The 9479-nt window shown below is 48.4% G+C and overlaps 1 protein-coding gene across 2 annotated transcripts in view; it reads left to right on the top strand.

Annotated features, from left to right (window-relative positions):
• Positions 1-7614: 7614 nt before the first annotated feature.
• CPLX2 (complexin 2) overlaps positions 7615-9479 on the top strand; it is a 125351-nt gene continuing 123486 nt past the window's right edge. The window contains exon 1 of one of the 2 annotated variants that reach the window (XM_083424151.1): positions 7615-7989. The gene's annotated coding sequence lies outside the window, so the exon portion shown is untranslated. The remainder of the gene's footprint in view (positions 7990-9479) is intronic. The other variant, XM_083424150.1, reaches the window with a different exon arrangement.

The raw sequence follows: 9479 nt of genomic DNA, 5'->3' as shown, positions 1-9479 counted from the left end.
CCTCTCTTGTCATACTTGTCCTTGCCCCCAAACCCACTACCAAAACCACTCACCCTGAGCTCTTTCCTGAGCTCCCCCTGTGTCCATCCCAGATTTTTCAGGCAGGCCCCACAACCTTCCAACCTCCAAGAAAGGCCTTTCATGGGGTACAAGTTCAAGCCCCAGATATGGCCTCCCACTAATGGGCAACCTCCCCAGATGTTGCTATATTCCAACTCCCATCAGCTTCAGTCAGAATAGGCAGTGGTCAGGAATGGTGGGACCTGTGGTCCAGCAACACCTGCAGGCCACCACGTTGGAAGTTGCCTATGTCATAGTATCAGCTGTTCACCCCCTTGCTGGGCACCCCCAAGTTGGACATGGCTTCACCTGTTATATGGCTGTGTGTCTAGCTGCTTGCAAAGGTACCAGACCCAGCTGGAACAAGAAAGCTGGCAACTCTACAGAGGAAGAGGAAGACCTGGAATCACACTGCTGGCTGCTGGTCTCACAATGGACTTTGTTTGTGATCTGCATGGCGTTGGGAGTGGGGTAACACCGTACACCACCCACCTAGAGCAGAAGTGCTTGTAGACAGCCAGGAGAAAGACAGAGTACAAGGAATAGTCAGAAGCTGTTTAACACATTGCCTCTGGAACCAGAAGCACAATAAATGTTGGGAAGTGAGTGATTGAATGAAACCATATTTAAGATAATCTACAGCAGCCATTAAAATCCAAAGTACCAAATCAAATTAGATACATGCAAGAAAATTACGCACAAATACAGTTGTATAATTCTAATTTTCATAAATTGCACAATTTATTCCAATCAAGGACATTGTGGTTGCAATCGCTGTGTGTTTAGTACAAGTTTCTACAACGAAATTATGAGAAGCTGTGCTGGAGGTGCAGGGAAGCTTTGGCCATCCAGATGCTGCTGAGCTCCTATCAGCCCCTACAAGCATGGCCCAGGAAGATGGGAGCTGTGATTTAGCAACATCTGGAGGACCAAAGGTTCCCCACACTTGCTATAGGCTAATAGAAATAATCTTTAATGGGCCCCTATGTACTCTCTCTATATCGATAGGCTTGCACTGAACATCACCCAGCAAGTAGCATCGTCTGTTTAATTTTCAAATATAATATTTTCATGTATTCATATCCCACCCTTTTTCCATCATGGAACTCAAGGCAGCACACATGCAGTTGTCAGAAAGTTTCTCCCCAGACACTGGCCAGACTCAGACTTGCTTTGCCATGGGTGTCGCCAGGATTTATTTTAGAGGGGGGCATGCTTTATGTTGGGGCACAGAACTGAGATATCTGTGATGCAATTGGTCAGTTAGTTAAGTATTTCTATTTATTTACTTGATTGGGGAGGGCAGCCTACACCCAACCCCTGGCTTTGCCCATGTGCTTAGCTTTACTAAGGTGATGACATGTGATTTTAGACTACATCTAGCTAACAGGTCTAGGGACGTGGGTGGCGCTGTGGGTTAAACCACAGAGCCTAGGACTTGCCGATCAGAAGGTCGGCGGTTCGAATCCCCGTGGCAGGGTGAGCTCCCGTCGCTTGGTCCCTGCTTCTGCCAACCTAGCAGTTCGAAAGCACGTCAAAGTGCAAGTAGATAAAGTGCCTTAGAAAATCATAGATTAGTATTGGATTAAGAATACGTATTATTTATTTCATTGTACTGATGAATCACTTTCTATTAAACCTTAACAACAATAAAAACATATATAAAGCGATTTCATAAATAAAACCAATTTCGATTTTGATACAGACACAGACTGGGATAGAAGAGAAAATCTCCACTTAAAAGGCTCATTGAAACAGGGATGTTCTTCAATAGGCACCAGAAAGATAATAGAGATGGGGTCTGCCTGGTATACTGTACAACAGGAGGGAGTTCCAAAGGGAATATGCCATCACATGTAGCATGACCAGATTCTTGCTTTCCATGTTTATAACATCGGCTGCTCCCAGTGTAGGTTCTCATTTTGTTTGTTCAATTTTGACAGCCAACAAATGCTCATTTTTCTTCTGAATCTGTAGTCCTTCTTGATCCCTTGGCAACAAATAACTCTGACAGAACATAGCAGCAGCAGATATTATGTGTAATCTACCAACATGCAATGTCATTGTCCTTCCTAATATCTCTCGGGCAAAGGTAAAAAGCTGTTTTGGTTCTCCGAGTTCGAGTTCACTATGAAATTTGTTACAGGTTTCTTGGCATCTAAAATTGCCCAGGGAGAAGTACTAATGTACTACAGTACTTATATTAGTAAGAAGCAGCAGAAAAGGGGGTGAGGGCTGAGATTCCTAAGCTCAGAATGGATTTTTGCACATCTTGCTTTTGAATATATTGTGTACAGAGAAGTTGTCATCAGCATATATTCTGTTAGGGACAGATTCTCACCTTGATCTGTGCTTTCCTTTTGGAGTAACCCCACTGATCTCATTGAGTTGACTGAGTGACTAAGGTGTTATCCATCACACAGATATAGGTGGAGGAACATAGCCTTTAATGATCTGAGTTCTGAAACATTTCCTCTTTTTAAGGAAAGACTTTCAACTCAAGCCTGCAGAAAGCTACAAAATTCCTAATAAATGTTTTAGGTCACATTTTCTCTCCTCCCCCACTCCCACCCTCACAACTTAGAGGCAGCACTCTTTGAAATGCAGGGAAGAGAGCCCTGCCTGCTTGCTGGTAAGCTTTCTAATCATGTTTTAGCGCTGTTTGCAGATATGAAATCTGTTAAGGGGGTGCTCTGCATTAGTTCCAAGTTGGCACATATAGCAACCACATCATACATTACTAAACTAAAGCTTAGATCCATCACAGATTTTACTTTATGGATCAGAAACAGGTCAAACAGGAAGAAGTCAAAATGAATAAATGGACAGTCCAATGTCTCACAGTAGATGAAAATAAGAAGTAAGGTCCTTGAGTATCCACACTGGGACCAATGTTATTTAACTTGTTCCTACATTATCCGGGCTCAAGGGTGAGCAGTGAGGTAGCCAAGCTTGCAGATCACACAAAACCACTCAACATGGTGAAAACCCCAAACAATGGTGAATTTCTCCAAAGCAGAAGAATGCGCAATAAAACAAAAGACGAAGTTCAGTGTAAATAAGTGGAATACAATGGACATTAGAGCAAAAATAATAATACTGTACAGTACTACTAATGATCGTAGAGCGCCAGTGTGGTGTAGTGGTTAAGAACAGTAAACTCGTAATCTGGGGAACAGGGTTCGATTCCCCGCTCCTCCACATGCAGCTGCTGGGTGACCTTGGGCTAATCACACTTCTTTGAAGTCTCTCATCCCCACTCACCTCAGAGTGTTTGTTGTGGGAGGAAGGAAAAGGAGAATGTTAGCTGCTTTGATGCTCCTTCATGTAGTGATAAAGGGGGTATCAAATCCAAACTCTTCTTCTCTTCATAATCCAGGAAGAGATTTTGAGGTTGGAGTGGATATTTCAATGAAAATGTCTACTTATTGTGTGGTGCACTCATAGCTGGAACACTGTGTGCAGGCATGGTCATCACAGGACATCACATTACAGGGAAAGGTGTAGAAAACAGCAGTCAAAATGATCAAGGTGCTGGAGCAATTCCTTATAAAAAGTCATTGGTGCCTCTGTAGTTTGAAGGGGAAGATAACTATGACTGTCCTGGAGCCTTATAAATTTATGCACAGTGTTGAGAAGGTGGGAAAGGAACTGTCCCCCTTCTTACATAATGCTATAATACCAGAATTTAGGCTCATCCAGTGAAATTGACTAGGAGAAAATTCAAGGCAGACAAAAGTATATATACTTCTTCCCACATTATTTCATTAACATGGAATTTGTTGCCACAGGATGCAGTGGATTACACGGCTTAAAAGGGAGCTTGGACAAATTCTGGGAAGAATGTCAATCAATGGCTAATGCTTCATGTCGTGCCTGAGGACTTCCCAAAGGCACTTGATTGGCCATTGCAGGAAGCAGGATGCTGGACTTACTTGACAGGCAGAGGGCCTTCTCGGTGGTGGCGCCCGCCCTGTGGAACACCCTCCCATCAGATGTCAAGGAAATAAACAACTATCTGACTTTTAGGAGACATCTGAAGGCAGCCCTGTTTAGGGAAGTTTTTAATGTTTGAAGTTTTATTTTGTTTTTAGTGTTCTATTGGGAGCTGCCCAGAGTGGCTGGGGAAACCCAGCCAGATGGGCGGGGTATAAATAATAAAATCATTATTAGGCTTTTGGTCTGCTCCTACAAGCTAGTTCTTATACTCTATGGGGCCTCCAGACAAGCCATTTACTTTGCATCTGCAGTGCCCCAGGCACTCATTTTCAGGTCCATGACATCGTACTGGCACTGAAGATGTCCTGAGTCCCCCCTCCCACAACTTGGATTGTGTAGGTTTCCCCTAAATGTGGGGGGACGCAATACGTAAATGGTATAGTCATGAAAACTGGCTGTTTCAAATCCAGCTGGAAGCATAACTATTCAGTGTTTGGAGGTGGTAATTTTCTGAGACCTTATTTGATACTTTTGGGGGGTATGGCATACCATCACAGCCCTTCTGCTCCATTTTGGTTCATCACAGCACACTTGGGCCAATCCATTTCTGGGAGCATCCACAGCAAGTTGCCTAATTCTTTTCACTTCAAAGCAACAGCTGCTGAGAATGGTGCTGCACAGCAGCAGCAAGACACATTCGGTCTCCTTGAGAGGGTGAGCATGAAAATTTCAGGAGCAGCTCCACAACAGCCACAGAAATATTGTTTTGAGTGTATTTCTCAAGGCATAACTGCATGGGGGCTCCATCCAGTGTTACCTGTAGCTTAAAAAAAAAATTAGTAGTGGAGCTGGTCTTCTTCACCACTGTAAAGCCAACCCTACCCATTTCCAATGATACAATTTTTAATTATTTTTTATCTGCTCTACTATGGAAAAGAAAAAGCAGGTGCAGCTGTTACACACAATATAGGTGCTGTAGGAGTTATTGTACTGCTCCACTATGCAGCTTCACACATGCGCCATGGGCGCTGTGGGAGCTAGAAGTATGAAGGCAGCAGCAACTGTACAATGGTACACTTTCTGTGGGCGTACAATTGCTAATTCCTGCTTTGTTATTAGTGCACATGCTTAGTGAAGTGAAGCAGGTAGTGCATGGGAAACAACAAGAAAAAGAAAGGTGTGAGCCAGGCATAGGGAACAGAGGTGGTTTAGGGTGATGTGACCAGTGGGCACTGCGCTGCAGGGGGCACCACAACAATGATGTAGAAAGGAGTGCAAGAGGTGGGGGCACCCTCCCAGGCCAATCCTGGCCCATCAGGCCTCCTCACTTGGCCTATGAAGCTGTTTTTCTCCTGAAATTACACCCACCATACATGGCATCACACCTGACCTTAGGTGTGATGCAGGTGGAGAGGCAGCTGCAGAAAGCAGGATTGAACTTCCTACATAGCAGCAGATGCACAAGAAGTTCAATCCTGCCCTTAGCTATATCTTCCCCGCACAAGGGAGGCCACCTATCATCAGGTGTCAATGGCAGCTGACTGACAGGTAGGTGGTCCCAACCACCTGTCAAATTTGGCCTGCCAGGTAAGGTAAAGGTAAAGGTACCCCTGCCCGTTCAGGCCAGTCTTGCCAGACTCTAGGGTTGTGCGCTCATCTCACTCTATAGGCCGGGAGCCAGCGCTGTCCGCAGACACTTCCAGGTCACGTGGCCAGCATGACTAAGCTGCATCTGGCGAGCCAGCGCAGCACACGGAACGCCGTTTACCTTCCCGCTGGTAAGCAGTCCCTATTTATCTACTTGCACCCGGAGGTGCTTTCGAACTGCTAGGTTGGCAGACGCTGGGACCGAACGACGGGAGCGCACCCCGCCGCGGGGATTTGAACCGCCAACCATGCGATCGGCAAGTCCTAGGCGCTGAGGTTTTACCCACAGCGCCACCCGCGTCCCAACGGCCTGCCAGGTACACTGAGCTAAAAGGTTTCCCCACCCTTGGTCTATGCATAGACAAAATATGCACATTCAGTCATGTAGTGACCACTGATGTGAACGACAGAGGGTTCTATCTATCTAAGTTCTACTGAAAGTAGTCCCACTAAAATTAATGAACATAAGTTAATAATGCCTATTCACTTCAGTGGGTCTACTCCAAGGAGGCCTGCCATCTGATATAATCAAGTCCCATCCCCAATGTGGGGCTCAAAGCCACGACCCTGAGATTAAGAGTCTCATGAGCTTCGTATGTCTTGTCAAGGAAACCCCACTCAAACTGATCATTAACACAGCATGGAGATTCCATTTAGTCATGTGTGAGATCTACCAGAGATCTACTCTGAACACATTTCAGTACAGTAATTCAGTTCTGAATGCGCTTTTACAAACCATGAACCTCTGGAACAGGGATACACATCTCAATTGGCTAGGGGAAACCTTGGGCCCTCCAGATGTTGTAAGTACATCTCTCATCAAACCCAGAAAGCATTGGGGCTAATGGGAACTGTAGGCCAACAACATCAGGAAGGTAAAACCTAAATAAATATCCTCCTTTAATGCTCCTCCCCCCCCCCCCGCGCGCCTTTTCAATTTTCTAATCCACTATTCTTCAGGAGGAAGCAGAAACCCATTACAAGCAGCCAGAGAAAAACAAAAGCTGGCAGCCTAAGATTTGTCTTGGTTTCTGCTCAAATCCAGCTCCTAATACCTTAGGGCTTGGCTTCCCATTTTAACTAATGACCTCATCAAAATTCTGTGAAAAACTTATTTATTATTTATCGTCTCATTTCGCTCCTTAGTCAACCCGACTTTCCCCTCAAGTGACGAGAACCTAGAAGCCGATGACAAACGTCCTACCTGGAGGATGCAAATGAATGGTTATGGGGGGGGGGGCTTTGATGTACACGCCCCCCCCCCCCAAGGCTCGAACAACCTTCATACAGAGAGAAATAAAAGCCAGCCTTTTCGCACGGTCAAAAGCGGTAGGTTTGTTGGAAGAGGAGATGGGGAGTCCCGCTTTAAGATCTTGAGCTCTTCTTGCATAGAAAACCAAGCGCGCCTTTCGCGTTTTAAGAGGAGCATAGAATTGTAGCAAAGGAGCCAACTTCTAGAAGCCCAGGTCCCTTCGCCCCCCCCCCCAATAAAATATTTGAGGATCCCCCACAAAAGGGCATTGCCATTCAAATAGCGTGCGTCATGTGACCGATTATGCGGGGCGGGGCTTTTCCTGCCCTCCACACAATTTTTTATTCAAGTTGGCACCCCTGAATTGTGGAGTTGGAGGGGTCCCACGGGTCATCTAGTCCAACCCCCTGCAATGCAGGAATCTCCACAGAGTATCACAGGATAGCCAAATCACGCGGTCGATCCTCAGGAGGGACAAATAAGTGCCTCTTTCCCCACTCCTCCGCCCGCAAATGGGTGGCTCCGCTCTTCTCTCCCCACCGTCTTAAACGTGCTTATTCCCCCCGCCCCGAGCTTCCCAATCCTGTCGCTCAACCCCGAGCTTTCCCGGCCCCAAACGGCTTGTGCGGTGCAGAAGCGCGCCTGCCGCTCTGCCCCGCGCCCTCCCCTTCTATCTGCCTGACACGTCTGCTCGCTCTCCAGGAACGACGTGAGGGAGAGAAAGAGAGAAAAGCGCGCCTTCTTCGCCGCCTCGCCTGGCGGCTCTCCCCCTGCGGCTGCAAGGAAACAATGGTCTGGAGCCCGCCGCCGCCACCGCGGCTACGACCAATGTATAGATAATGTGCGAGCCTCCCTGCCGGGCTCGAAGCGGCTATTTTTAGCAACGCCCGCAAGATCCCCCCACCCGGCGCGCTCTTCCCTCCCCTCGCCCAAGACGGGAGTGGAAGCGCCGCCGTGCAGGGCAAAGGGAGCCGACGAGGCACCGGCTGCTGCTGCTGCTGCGACTCCGCTCCCCGCCCCCTTCCGCGGAGCGACCCGGGCGGCCGGCGCCGCAGGAGCCCTTCCTTCCACACGCTGCGCCAGGCGCCCAGGTGGGTTATGGCTGTTTGTGGTGTTGTCGTCTCGCTCGCCGCCGCCGGCGCTTCTCCCTCAGCCGCCCCGCCGGCGAGGCCCAGCGCCTCTTGCCCAGCAAAGAGCGAGCGAGGGAAGCGTGCCTCTTTAACCCCCTCGGGGCTGGGCGTGTCCGCGCCGCCGCCGCTGCTTCCCGCTCGCCGGCTACGAAATGGTGGACGCGCCGAGGCGGGGGAGGAAGGATTGGGACGCAGGTGGAAAGGGCGACTCTTCCAGCCAGGCGGACGCCCACCTCCCCGAGCCCCCCCGGCGGCTTTTCCTGGCTCTGCTTTCCGGCGGTGGCAGGAAAGGGCCTAGCTAGTGTCTCAGAGAGCAGCCACCTCTCCACCTCTCGCTCCCTTCCCAAACGAGCCAAGCAGCCCCATCTATTCGCGCCTGCGGTGTGTGCACGGGAGAAAGAGCTCCGGGCTGTTTTGCCTTTTATTTCGGCTTCACCAGACACTCCAGCCTCCAGTCATGGAGGCTTCTGCAAAAGCCTCCCATTTCCTCTCGCTTCCCCTCCCAGCTCCTATTAATAGCAGGGGTGCTTTTGTCTTTCCTTTCGCATCCGTTAATTATTCTCATTACTGGGACGGGGTAGGGAGCGGGCAAGGAGAGCTGAAGAAGGAAAAAGAACAAGAGCGGGCGCGGGGTGGGGAGAGGAGGCAGCCGCCCAAGCTCTTCTTATATAAACAGGGTAATAAAGGAGCTTTCTGCAGCCTGCTGGGTGGGTGTGGGGGGGGCGATGTGTGGGGTGCTGTGGGATTCCCCCACGTACAGACACGCACAAGTCCCTCCCCCAGCCCGTGCTACGCTATAGGCGCAGGCCGCGAGGTGGGCCTGCTCTGGTAGAGCCGAGGTCAACAGATAATGCAACTGGGGGGGGGGGGGCTCTCACCAAAATCTGAATCGATGCCTTCTGCACTCTCACACCCCCAGAATTAAATAGGAAAAAATCTGTAAGGGGGAAATGGGGATTTGAATACAAATAAAGGCCTCTTGACTTTAATGTATAAGCAGATCTGCCTCCAGTCCCTGGAAGGGTTTAAAAAAAATGTACTGGCTTTGAGGTCTATACAGAAGCTGGAGTCCTAAAAGGCTTCACCACATAGATAATGCAACTATATTGTGTCTTGCAGAAGGAATGGCAATTCTGTTTTTAGTTTCGGTTATCAGATCTGTGCATTGGCTATCTAAACATGCACTGCAACAGATGGCTCGCAGCTGAACAGGACTGGTGCAGCACCAATGATGGTACCGTGGTGCTTTGTGCTCCAAACCTGGTTGTGTCACACAACCCATCCCTGTCTGGTGTACCTTAATAAATAAATAACATTATTTTCAGTGTATCTGAAGAAGTGTGCATGCACACAAATCTTATACCCGGAACAAACTTAGTTGGTCTCTAAGGTGCTGTTGGACAATTTTTAAAATTTTTTATTTATTTTGGCTGCGTCAGACTAACACGGCT

The sequence above is a fragment of the Podarcis tiliguerta genome (genome assembly GCF_965153285.1).
Source record: "Podarcis tiliguerta genome assembly, chromosome: 2".
Lineage (NCBI taxonomy): Eukaryota > Metazoa > Chordata > Lepidosauria > Squamata > Lacertidae > Podarcis > Podarcis tiliguerta.
Note: the sequence above shows the minus strand (reverse complement) of the source record. Positions and strands in the feature narration are given on the sequence as shown.